This window comes from Phlebotomus papatasi, chromosome 2, assembly GCF_024763615.1.
Source record: "Phlebotomus papatasi isolate M1 chromosome 2, Ppap_2.1, whole genome shotgun sequence".
Taxonomy (NCBI): domain Eukaryota; kingdom Metazoa; phylum Arthropoda; class Insecta; order Diptera; family Psychodidae; genus Phlebotomus; species Phlebotomus papatasi.
In genome coordinates this window covers 23,523,748-23,538,029 of record NC_077223.1, presented here as the reverse complement: position 1 = coordinate 23,538,029, position 14,282 = coordinate 23,523,748, and the positions used below count along the sequence as shown (strand labels likewise).

General features: G+C 33.0%; 1 protein-coding gene across 1 annotated transcript in view; it reads right to left on the bottom strand.

The window, feature by feature from the left end:
- The window catches only part of LOC129803144 (allatotropins-like), a 42,919-nt gene extending 28,643 nt beyond the window's left edge, over nucleotides 1-14,276 (bottom strand). The window contains exon 1 of the mRNA XM_055849501.1: nucleotides 11,537-14,276. The gene's annotated coding sequence lies outside the window, so the exon portion shown is untranslated. The remainder of the gene's footprint in view (nucleotides 1-11,536) is intronic.
- Nucleotides 14,277-14,282: the final 6 nt, after the last annotated feature.

Below are 14,282 nucleotides of genomic sequence, written 5' to 3'. Positions count from 1 at the left end.
ATACAACATATTATTATTTATAAAATACATTAATAAGATCTACGGATTACAGGCAACCAATTTGCAAAAAGAAAATTTTTAAAAAGTAATTTTTTCTATTTTTTCCCACCTAGTTTCTTCAACATACAAGATGTAACAAACTTATGACACCTACTGTAGTTTAAAATTATCAAAATCTATCAAATAATGATGAACATAAGGAAATTTTCAGTTGTATTAGAAATATTAAGGGAAGGTTTTTAGGCTCCGCACATATTCTGGCTTCGAACACATAATACTTTTTCCATATTCCTTTAATGAATTTAACCTAATTTTTTCAAGAAATATGTCACTTAATACTTAACATTAAAATATAGCGGCATAGGTCAGACTAGTTAAAGGAGTTAAAGGGATATGGGAAAAATATTAACATATGAAGTGCTCAAAGCCAGAATGTGTGCGAAGCTTGAAACCCTTCCCCTACTAACTTATAAGCAAATAATCGTAAAAATCAATCTATAATCTTTTCCCAATTACTCCCTCCGTTCCGAAATAAGTCGTACGTTTGGAAAAAAATCTTGTTCCGAAATAAGTCATACGTTTGGGAAAAAATGGGATTAAGCGAGAGTTTGTTGGTAAATGTTTTGTGTATCAACAATTATCTCTTGTGAAGAACTATTGTTAATGTTCTGCACTAAAATTGGGGTCCAGTCTTTATGGTAAGTTGAGGAACGAATGTCTTAAAAATGTCTTATATTTGCGTTTTATTTTCAATCTAAATTAAGTGCAAAGTGGTGAGAGATAGAGACTTGGGACCTTCGGGGGACCCCCCCATATGTTAACCCTGGGAACATTAATATGCCCCTACTTTTTCCCCCGCCCCTCCCCTTCTCCAGAAAAAAAAATCTCACGACATGTTTTCGACCAATACCAATGGTTTTGAATGGGAAGGGGGGGGGGGGGAATGAGGGACATATTAATGGTCCCAGGGTCAACTTATGGGGGGGTCTGCCGAAGGTCCCAAGTCCCTATCTCTAACCATTTAGCACCCAGATATTCGAAAACATAGAAAACAATGTTCTTTTTATTGCTTATTCTTCATAATTTGAGCAATAAAAAATATCATATCGGTAATAACTGTTGAACTCTACTTGTGCATACTAAAAGTTTAGTACAAATTCTAGCCTGTAATGTTAATCACAATCCATTTTTTAGTAATTAACTATCTACCGGAGCTCTTTGAAAAAAATGCGAAAAATTAACAACTTCAACATATGAATTCCTCAACTTACCATCGTCGTAGGATCCCCATATTATCCCTGAACATGGAGGATAGTTCATACATAAGATATTTACAAATAACAAAAACATTGTCTGAAACCATTCCTTAATCCCTAGTTTTTCCCCAAACGTACGACTTATTTCGGAACGGAGGGAGTATAATATTTCTGTGATGTGTTCAAGTGTTCGAAATATTTAATATAGTAATGCAAACCCATACGATTCTGGTATTTAAGTTAAAGGACTATTTATCACTGATATTAATTGCGCATATAGGGTGCACATTGCACATATCAAAAACTTTTCGTAAAACTCCGGTGACTCAATTATAAACTTTATTTACAAAATAAAAAATAAATAAAAAAAGGAAAGTGTACGAACAGTTCAATTAAATATGGAAACCATACAATGTAAAACTTTAGAATCAATTTCATTCATATTATTGAACTATATTTCCGGGATCGAAAGTGAAAATATACTCAAAGAATATAATATAGGTACACAGAAGCTCTTCAATCACAAATAATATGAAAGTAAGATGTTAACATGTTAGGTTTGTGGTCTGATAAAATTATTGTATAACAAACATCCGCAAGTGAAGCAATGTCCTGGTAACCGTTTTATTTACTATCTCGAGAGCTGTTTTGCAGAATTTCGCAAGAATTCGGGAGTAAAGTAGTAGTATACATGTGGAAAATGTAGGAGTATTATTCGCAAATAGGTGTATACGCAAGGTCTGTAACAGAAAAAAAAATTAATAATGAAACACATGGCAATTTTTCCACGAGCGCTTAATAGTGCAATTATCTCAACAATTGCAATTAATGAGTGGATAATTGTCTTTATTCCACAGAATCAAAAGCAGTGACGGAAAAATGGGAAGAGTACATACAAGTATCCAGAGTGGGTCATTAAATTTCATCTAAAAGTTAGTAAATGAGCGGTTTTTTTCTTTAATATTTTTGAGTCAGTCGTTAAAAATTCAGATATATATTTCGAAATATAAATATCAAGTATATAAACAACCCACTGCATGTAAATTGATATCTTTCCTATGAATTAAGGTTCCATAATTACTCTAAATGTCTACAACAAGAATTATGCAATGAACCATATCTGTATAGATTGTAAACCCATCACTCAGGATATAGAAATAATATTGAAATTGATATCAAAACTTTTATAATGAATAAAAGAGATTGAATTGGAGAAGTGTATTAATTTCGGAAAAGTTGAGTCTTAAATATCATTATGTTGTGAGTTTGAAGTGTCATATTTTTACGCAAGTCAAGTTAGTTAAAATTCTTTACAATCTCAGTTTTTGTGGTCCTAGGTGAAGTCCAACCTCGTCTGATCGGACCCGAATTTTAAAAGTACACGTTTTGACACTTATAGATCATAAATATCATATGCGCTAAAAATTGATTTTCGTGGACGTCCCGTCCCGCCCTATCCGTTCATCGTACAGTAGAGTCTCTCAACTCAAATCTGAATTTCTCAAATTCGAACAACGTTTGGATTCAAAATGTCAATTGGGGGTTAAGTTAAAAAATCATATTCTGGATGAATGAAAATAATATTTATGTGCTTCTTTCTAAATGTTTACATACAATATGATCGTATAAAGTAAAAAGGAACTATGTTACCACAAAAGGCCTCTACACACTAGGAGTAATTTCTTTAAAAAAAAAAGCCTTTAAACCCTTTAAAGACGATTGGAACACCGGTGTCCGATAAAGAAAATAATTTTTCCTGACTACCTAAAGTTATTAGGTGAGATTCTTAACAATCTCACCTACTATAATCCTAACAAAATTTCATGTCGTCCGATCGACCTCAAATTTGGCCAAAATGTGTTTCAGCACTTCCTGATCACGAATATATATGTGGCTAATTTACGTTCCCGGCCGGCCGGCCGGCCGCTCTTTGGAGCTTAATAGCTCCTAAACTAAAAAAGATATCGACTTGCGGTTTTCGGCAAAGGTTATATATCGGGTGAAAATTGCAACTTGGTGCATAGACCCCCCACCCCCCCACCCCTCCTTCCGCCATTTTGAAGACCCCCCTTTTTTTGTTTTCTCAATAGCTCCGCCCCTATGGCATTCAGCGGACTCAAATTTTAGTATGTTATAGCTGGGCCTTAGAGCTTTCCATCAATACCAAACTTAAGGTCCCCCGACCCCCCTGACCCGAGCTATAAGGGTCCAAAAAAAATTTCTTAAAATGGCCATAACTCCGGTTCTAATTGTCAGAATTTAAAAAGTGAGGGCTTTTTGGAAAGCTCTCGTGAAATGCCACTTCTCCTTCTAACATCGCAAGTTCATAAAGCCACCGCTAGGGGCGCTTTTTTTAAAAAGAAAATTTTTAAATCTTAAAAGTTAAATAACTCAAAAATTCCATTGTGCATCGGGCTGAAAATTTAGTATGTTGTAGCCGTTGATTATACCTATCAAACAAAAAAAAACCTTAAGTCGATCCATGACCCCTGACCCGAGCTATAAGGGGTCAAAGTTCGAACATTGACCGGCCTCTATCTCCGGTTCTAATTAACATAGCGACCTAAATTTTACCTTTTTGGTTTCGTATCGATGAGCACTTTCAGATGGAAGTTCAAAAAGTCACCACAGGTGGCGCTGTGATAGCGTCAAAATTCATCGAAGTTCAAAGTCACTTTTCTCAAAAACGGCATTGTGCAAGTTAATGAAATTTTAGTATGTTGTAGTCCAGTCTAGGACGTTTCCAAAATGGTGCGTATGCGCGCTGTGGTTTCAATAGAACCGGAGATATGAGGGGTCAAAGTTCACGAAATTCAAAAAATCATATCTCCGGTTCTATGTGACCGATTTTGATGAGTGAGGGCTTAAACGAAAGATCTCACCAAATGCTACAACTTTCTAGAATATTTGAACTTCGTGGGACCAACACCAGGGGCGCCACAGTCGAAAAACCAATTTCAATATCACATAACCTCAATTATCTCGACTGTCGCTGAACCGATTTTGATGATTACTTCAACATAATTGTAGAGCACATTTGTCTCTACATTTCGTCCATACATCATTTTCCGGTCAGACTACGCTATCACTCCGATTTTGCCGTTTAAGTGTGAAAAAATTGATTTTTCCCATAATAACGCTTTGAAATCACTCAGATGCCAATTTGACTAACTCTACTCCACCAAGACACTTAAAATAGGGTTTTAAATGGAAAGTCCCGCAAAATACAACAATTCTTTGATTTAGTTGAAGTTCAACAAATGAACACTTGGGGCACACTGGATGAAAAAACGAGTTAAGAAACAAAAAACCTCGCTTATCTTGGCTTCTGAGTAATCGATGAGTTCAAGTTCTACGGCAAAATTATAGAGAACATTCTGGTCTACATTTCACCCATATAACACTTTTCTGTCAGTTCATCCAAATCCTTGACATTTTGGTTCAAATACAAAACTTGTATAATTTCACGAATTTGATTCAAGATAACTGAATGGCGTCTCCCTACTTCAGCTCCAAATCGAATTTGCATGCACTCCGAGTTAGCTCACGTTAAGAATCTCACCTACATAAGCCGGTTAGGATTATCTGTCCCTTTTTTTCTTCTTCTGTAATTCCAAAGTAGAAGGTTGAAGGAATCTAGAATATTTTTTGCAAGTCTATAGCTATTTGATTTATAGTAAATATTTAAGCTCAAAAATGGCGAATTTTTAAATTCTCAAATTCATAATTGATTTTATTTATTTTTTATAATTCCAATTTTTTTTAAGCAAAACCCTTTTGGCAATAAAAACTATAATACTTATACATAATATTTTTCATTAAAACGAAAAATATTATTCATTGGTATTGTCAGAAAAATTACTTAAATTTTTGGGCTATCCAAGGTTAGATGTAAGACTTATCATTGATTATGTTTTTCAGTTTAATTTTTATTGTTGATTTTCAGTCCTTAAAAAATGTCTCGTCGCTAAAGGGTTAAGGGGTCAAAAATTTATTTTTAAAATGGTCATATCTCCGGTTCTAAATATCAAAATTTGAAAAATGTACGTGTTTTGTAAAGCTCTCGTGAAATAATACAAGAATACAACTCTTTTGGCCCCTTAACTGCATCCGATTTAATCGAATGTCAGACTAAACGAAAGAATCGATTTTCAAAAATTTGATGTCGAATATTCCGAAATTGATAACCTAGAAAGCTCAGGCTGCTCCCCATTGGACCGACAAACAGCGTCAAAGTGTTAAGAAAAAATGGAAGCAAAAACTCAACGATCATCTTTTCAAGGCTGTTGGAAAGCTTTTAAACTCGCCCTACACCCCGAAAGTTCGACCGATTGATAAAATACTGGGAAATTTGGAAGACTGATCTCAGGGAGAAAACTCAGCCAGGTGAAAAGAAAACTTGCCGGATTTCAAGAGAAAGTGAAAGAAACCCGTCCGAGACCATGGGAACAGGTTTGTCATGTCTCTAATGAAGGAAATTAAGAAGATGATGCGAGAATTCACCTAGAAGCCATTGAAATAAAAAAAACTAAAAATCTAGAAAAATCCTAATAAAAATATCTTTCCAAAAATATGTTTATTTTTTTATATACTATGATTAATGTTTTCGTGCAGTGCACACGCTTTAACCTTTGGAAAATGAATAAAAAGAATCCAGTGTCCCCGAAATTATAATCTGTTCCGTGAAAGTAATATTCCTCTATTTTGTAAGGAAATACGTTTATCGAGCCGATTTCTAAAAGGTAATTTTGTGACTATTCTCAAAAATGCTTGGGCAAATAGTACCAGACATTCGGTATTATCATATTTTGATTCGCTTCCGTAAATTTGAAATTTTACAGGCTTCCGTAAATTTGAAAAAATACCTAGAGGATATATTTTCATAGAAAATTTATTCATCTACACTTTTGTAAAATACCGTTTTCTCTGCGAGAAAAGTGAGAAAACGAGAAAAGCGCTTTTCAAGCTATTTTAGAGAAAAAAAACATACAAAAGACTGCAAATCGTTTGACCAATGCAAACAACAAGCGGCGAGACATGATAATGACCTTTCTTTTCGCCGTGAGACATCCGAAATTGCTTCGCTTTTTTGTTACCTTTTGCTCTATACCTTTTGTTACCCCAAATGGCCATTTTTAATAAAAGGATTTCTGGAGAAAAGAACTTTTGTCAAAATTCTAAAATAGATAGCGGATTCGTATTCAAAAAATCCAAATTATTTAGAAAATATTCACCAGTGGGCTAAAAATTTAAGCTAAAAATAAGCTAAAAATAGGGCTAAAAATTTCGATATTTTTTAATTTCTAATTTCCTTGTTCGAATTCTAAGAAACTTATGACATTGAACAAGGTCTATGGAGGTTATCTATAGGAAAAAAATTGAGCCGCTATCTTTTTTACCATAAAAGATATTGAATTTTGAATTTTTCGATTTGTGACTTCTTGCCCCAGTCTCCCCTATATAAAATCTAAGTCATGAGTTCAATCACATCGCAAAGCCTGGGACGCTTTGCCACCCCTTTATAATCTATTATATCGCTCTTTGAGTTTAAGCAATAAAGAGCAAGAGGAATTTTAGGTATCGATTTTATTTATAGAGAGGGTGCATTCAAATTTAAGCAAGGCTATGCACTTTTACGCTTTCGATAGATGAAGCCCTTGTGGTAGTTTGGTAGAGTAATCACAGAATACTAATTGATAATTAAAAATTTCAAATTTGGATAACATTTTCTGAAGATTGTCTTTAATTTTATTTTCAGGTGATACTCAAACCAACTCACTTTCCTCAAACTTCAACAGTTAGAAGCTAAATTTATAAAACTTCTTACTAAAATTAGTTCATTCGAAAAATATGTGGGAATTTAATGCAATCTACAGCAAGAACCAAACGTTTTAAAACTAAACTGTCCCACAGCACCGGATATCCGCAGGCTTGGTGGAGAAATAGAGACACTCCCCCGTTCCACTTTGTTGTGCCTGTTGGTGTGTTGGAATATCATCCATTCACCCGACTGCTCCCTTTCCCAGAAATCGTTCCCTCAAATAGACGCAAGTTAAAAAAATTCACATTAGCCTTTAGCAAAAGTTAATTCTTGGAAAATCATGATGGGTTTTATAAGAAAATGCATTTCAGACAGAGCTTTGTGCCCAGAGATTCTCTTTGTTCATTCTTCAATTTTATTTTAATCAATTTTAATAATTTAATAGGTGTGCAGGAACTTTAATTTCCTTAATAACAGAATTCTGCTTTTTTCTGGAAAAATCTCTGAGATAACTCAAAAGTTTCATTTAGAGTGTTTGAGAAGGAAATATTGATGACCAGAGAACCGAAATTATGTGATTAGTTTGTGTCAACAGCAGATTAAAGAATAGATATAATAACTTTGGCCAATTCACCAAGTCAAAGACCACAAATTGTTTGCCCAGTTAGCTTATTTAGCGCAATATTTACACAAGAAATTAACCTTTGCCTCCTTCTAGTATAGGATCTTTGTTGGTAATCGGGATATTTTTATATATAAAATCTATATATGTTGCCATTTCTTCTGTAAAATGATACTTTTTACCATTGCACCTTGCGACAGATAGATTTTCTGTACAATGTTAACGAGGTCATTAGCATCACAGGGACGGTCTTACCACAAGAAAATAAATATTTTTACTTGCTTTTACAATTATCGAAGATATCCCTGTTGTAATGTTGATTTTTCCAAATTCCAACTTTGCACCAAAAAAAGATTGAGTCAGAATCAAAAACTGAAGATAAAAATAATTCTTGAGGCTTTCAGAAGACTGAAAACTGAAACTTGATTGATGTTTGATCGAAATTCCAGCTGAATATTTGCATATAAATTATTTGTTTAGTGGATGATGGTTTGAAGGGTGTGAGAAAAGCTCCTTTTGTCAGCGGAAACAGCAAAAGTTGACAAATTTGTCTTTTTCCGCAGGTCATATGAATTTACCACAAACTTTCTCCATCACGCATTGCTTTCAAATTTCCCTGGAGCTTTTTGACTCTCTCTGGATTATTATTCTGTATTTTTTTTTACATATTTAAACTTTTTGAACCTGCCGCCATCGGGCAATTTTGGTAGCGCACTTCTTTTTCAATCCATTAATTCCATGCTTGAAACATCTACCACCTCCATTGAATATTCCCTCACACAATATTAGCATTCTTACGATTTCACTGGTGAGTGATATCTTTGGCGCACCAGACGATAATCAGTCGAAGGTGATTTCAATAAAATTCATCCGCATTTTATTTTTATGCCCTTCATCTTCCCGATAAGTCTGTCTCCATGAAGACGCCTCTTTTCACGCATATCTTTCCCATTTTTTCTTGCTTTTAAAGAAAGTGGGAGAAAAAGTTTGCAGCAATTTAAGAACTTGCCCTTTAAAAAAAGTCTCCAACACGCGAAAGGAGTCAATTTTCCCAGCGGTTATGTTTGATTTTGGCCACTTTGATGTCCTATTGAGGCTTCTTTCACCCACGTACAGCAACTGAACAGATATTTACACACATACTATGCGTAATATAAAATCCGGGCCATTGTTGCAAATTTTGCAATTTTTAATCTATTTAATTTAGATAGGGGGAACTGGGGCACCACCAAACACGGGGTAGCACCAAACACTGTGATTTTTTAATCAGATATTCGACTTCTGATGACAAAACCTATAGAAATTTTTAGGCATTATTGGGATGCTTATCCACTAAAGAAATTGTAGTGATAGCCCAAGTAATTTAAAAATGAAAATTAGTGTTTGGTGCTACCCCGTGTTTGGTGGTGCCCCAGTTTCCCCTACTCTTGTGTATTTTGAAATAATCATTAACTTTTTCTCGTCATAACTTTAACACTTTTCAGGTGTAAAAATATATCAACATTTTTCAATGTTAACTTTACACCTTTTGAGGGTAAAATCAACATGAAAAAGGGTAACTTTAACCCATAATACACCTAAAAAGGGTAATATTTACACCGCTTTCGGATCAATACTGCAGGGTAAAATTAACATTTCCGGAATGTTATTTTGACTTTTTCGGATTTCTCTCAGTGAACCCTTCGCATCTACTAAGATCTAAGATCCAAAGATCATTCGATCAATGATAGTTGTTGCATTCTACTATAGCACTTTCTAATAATTTGTGTGACTTATTCAGAAAAGTCACAATATATCGAAAACGAAGAATAAACTTAATGCTTTGATTCTACACCAATAAAAAATTGGATGGTATTTTCTACAAATCGTGTCTTTAAATTCAGAGAGTATCAAACAGGAAGGACCTCAGGCTTTCAAAGATTTTTCGTTCTAATATCCGGCTAGTAAAATTTACTATTCGGCCAGTAAAATCTACTATCCGGGTATATTAGAATTTACCATCCAGCTATAAGAATTTACTATCCATAGGATAGTAGGGGAGACCTGGGTTAATTGGAACACGGGTAATATGAGACGAGGCAATTGTATCATTAATTATTGAAGTAAATGGAATTTAACCGCTATTCAATCGTAGGCAACATTAAGATGTATATTGACTAATAGAATCGATATCCTCAGTTTCATTGTTTAAATTCTATAAACATTTTTTTTAATTGATTAAAACTATATATTTTGATGTCTCAGTTTTCCTCTTTGTATTTTATATGAGCTAAGGGAAGAGCACCAGGCTCTAGCGAGAGTATTTCTCAACCGATTGGGGTCATGATTGAGCTCAATGGAAAGGTCTGATAAGCCTCATTCCAATCGGATATGAACCAGTAATAAACCAATTCATAACCGATAACTAAATTTAATCCGAAATGCACTTATGTTACTCCTAATGCAATTATTTTGCAGAATGTTTTGAGTGATTTATTAATCGGTTTAAATCGATTGTGAATCGGTAATATACCAGTTATTAACTGTCATAGGTAATTCTTGTCCGAAAATCAATTCTGTTAATCAATTCGGTCGAAATTCCTAATTCTTACGGTGCTATCACACTAGGATTTTTCACAATTTAATTTTAAATTGAACTCAGCAAATTGAGCATTAAAATTGCGAGAACCACTTGAAATTTTTCATAGCCAGGACACATTTTTGCGAGAAATTTGCTAAATTCAAAAAAGCCGCGCAGATTGCCAGTTGTTTTATTTTGTCATTTGTGATTTTATTACATTATTAGAAAAATTAGTGAGTCCAGTGATGAGGAAGAAATTTTCCTACTTTATGTAGGGTTCAATAAAAATGTGTCTCAAGTTAAAAGGAAGAGATTGTGGGCCAGAAAATGAATCCAAGAGACATCTGCCCACGGATTCATTGAAAAAATATATGATGATATCGCAACTGGTGATTTTTTTTTGGACACAACAATTTTCTTCGTATGGCTAGTTGGACCTCATTTGCAGAAAGAAACAACGAAAATGAGGGTGCTTATATCGCCTAAGTCTAATAAAATTGAAATAATCGAGCAATTTTAACATTTTTATTTGCTGAGTTGAAATAAATTTGAGCAACCACATTTATGGTATTTTAGCATATTTAAACATGTTTTGGTGGGCCAAGTATTGGTTTATAGTTATACCAATACGTAAGCGAAAATCTATTAATTCAAATGATTTTTAATGCAAAATAATGCAAAGGAACAATTCATCTGAAAATTAAATTGAATTTTCAAATTGAAAAAATCCTAGTGCGATAACACGGTTAAATTCGGAACTTAATTCTGGAGACAAAGGTAAATTTTCTGTGTTTTGAAAAATCCACAAATTATCCTCCCTAAAATTTCGCCCGTTTCAGGATTTTGGCTTTAGGGATTTTAATTGCCACCAGACGGCGTTATCACACTTGCACATTAAAATTTTAATGTGATTCACATTAATTGTCGCTTGTGAGCGTCCAAATATGTTATTTGTGTCTTTGAGTCACTTAATATTTGGGGTTTTTCTATTTATTGATAAAGAAGTGGACTTGGCCTGCGAAAATAAGTTTAAATTTACCTAAAGCATAAATATTTTTCACATTAAAAAATTAAAGAGAAAATCGCATTAATTTTTCGCATTAATGCTATAAATCAATTTATATCAAATTTTGCGGGCCAAGTCTATCTTTGTATCAACAAATAGATCAAATTTGGAATATAAAATGATTCAAATACACAAATTAGACATTTGGACTCTCACCAGCAACAATTAATGTGAATCATATTAAAATTTAAATGTGCAAGTGTGATAACACAGTAGCAATTATAAATTAAAAAAGGTTGAACTTCTGAAGGCTCAATGCAATGGTACTTACCTTTTGTCATCATTCTTAATTTTGTTTTGCTAGCGCCATCTATGACACATCCCACCCGATCCATTTTCAAACTTTCACACTGCGCGTATTTTTCTGACCAGGTTCTGCAATAATTGTCATTTGATTCCCCGTTTGCGCTTTTCATCACCTGAAAATGCTGAAAATAGACATTTATATGGAAAAGGGTCGAAAATAAACACATTCTTTTGCCACTTTAAAACGGGTGCACTTTTATTAAATTCCTCGTCTCATAACATCCAGTGTATGAATTCATTTTTTTTTATTTTCAAATCTCTCTAAAAATGACTATTAATATTTTTACAAGACATCGAAATTCTCTGTGATAAAACTATCCATGGATTTTCCTCTCTAATCAGTCCCAAATTATTGCAAGTTAGTCAGATAAAGTTAACCATCTCTCAGGCTTATTTCCAGAATATTACGAGATACATTAAAATTTATTAAAATTGCATACGAGTCTTAAAGGTGCACTTTTCTCACAAAGTCATTTTCATCGATCTCACGCTACAATTCCATTATCCTTTTTTTTTCTTCTTCTCTTTTTTCTTACTGTACTCTTGCCTGTTTCATTTTAGACACACACCACAGAAAACCACTGAAATAATATTTTGCATTTTCTTTATGCATTGAATATAAAAATTCCTTATTAATATCGAAAAATCTTGCAACATATCCCTCTCTTTTCCCATCAATCGATAAAAATTGATTTTGTGATTTTTCACAATCCCATTTATGCTTCATTTTCAAAAGTGTGATTTTATTTTCTTTTTTTTTTCTTTGTTGGTTAAAAATAATGCTGTAAAGTAATATTTTAAAATTGGACTTCTGGAAGACTATTAATAGATTGAAAATGAGGTTAGAAGAACCCAAATACTTTATGAAGCATAAATTGAGTTTTGTGAAAGTTACTTGAGTGAAACCTCCTGGATATCTCAAGAGATTTATTAAACTTTTCCTCTTTGACTTTGAGAGTAACAAATCTCTTGAGCTTTTTAGGAAATTCCAATCACTACAATTCTATTTAAATGAGGATTTTTTTTACCAGCAAATTTTGTTTCTGATAAAACATTTAGAAGTTGATTGCATGAAACACGAATTTTTGTCAGATAAAGTTGCAAGCAATAACATTTTTTTTAATGTGAATTGCATGCAACTTTAAAACTTTTTTTTTGGTTTTATGCCATAGTTAAATGCTCTATTTTCAAAAATTACTGTGCTTTCTGAGAATGAATTTATAAATTGATTAATATTTTTATTAGTGAATAAAACACCAATTGTTCTAGCTAGGAAATTATTTTTCCTTTCGTGAAAAAAATAATAACTTGACATTAAAGGCCCATTTAAATGGAGGTATTTCGATTTAAAATTTTCCCTTCGACATTCAAAAAACAAACTCTTCATTGAGCTGTATCCCAGCAAAATTTTGCCTATCTTCCGGCGCAGAAATCCTCCTCGAAAGATGTTCGAAATTATTTCGAAAAAGTCTTCTTTTCAAAATAAAAATCTACACCGTTTCGAAATGAAATAGGAAATATGCTAGACTTTATGTTAGTTGAGACACTCGTGACACCCTTTCAAAGAGATTTTATCTCAGAAACTCATCACAATGGGAAACTTTCCAAGACTCACCGGTGCATTAGTACAGGGAGTACTAGTACAAACAAGTTCGTAAAAGTTTGTACTTTTTCACTAACATTGTTGTTCACAAATGAACATGATCACTTGACGAGCATTTTTTGTACTTTTGCAAACATTTGCTCGTAAATGTTCGTAAACACACAAAAAAATGTTTGTAAAATTTTGTCATTTGTTCGTAAATATTCGTAAAATGATCGTTAGGTAAACAAAAATTTACGAACAAATGACAAAATTTTACGAACATTTTTTGTGTGTTTACGAATATTTACGAACAAATGTTTGTAAAAGTACAAAAATGCTCGTCAATTTTTCGAAATAATTTCGAACATCTTTCGAAGAGGATTTCTGCGCCGATAGATAGACAAAAAAAGTAAACATTTTTACTAATTATTTTTTTCTGTGTGAAGAATTAAACTCTACTTGTGTTTGCACCCATTCAGTGGCATTTCAAGAATTATTTTATAAATGAGCTCCTCCCAATAGTAGGCAATGCATCTCAAATTCTCTCAATTCGTTTTCACTTAAGCCGAAACTCCCTGTACAACGGGATGCAATTCGAAATACCCATGTTTAAATTAGCCTTCAAGGGATGTTTGTAGTTAATTTATTCGTTTGCACGGTTAGAAATTGCAATATTTCAATCACAATCATCCCCTTAAATATTGCAATAATCCACCCTAATCGTCTTTTTTTTTGTTTACAATAAATTACTTGGAAATATTTTAAATCTTCCTAAATATTTCCAAATAAATCATTGATGATTTTTTTGTGTTTTTTAACGTGATTTTATTTAATGTTTTCTTTTTCTTTCAATCTTCTCTTCTGCAATTTTTTTTTGAAATATTTTTTTTTTACATAGAGAATTTTTTTTTATATATATAAAGTGATATCATCTCTTTAGAGTGTTTTCACAGTTATATACCTTTTTCATGCTAGAAAATGAAGATTATAAAAAAAAAATAAACATTGTTATCCTTACACCATAATGCCATCATTTAGTCAATCCGCAATGCAAAATCTTGATTTTTTTTATTTTCAAAAAACACCACTCCAATTTGTTACTACTGTTTTTTTTTGTTGTCTCTCG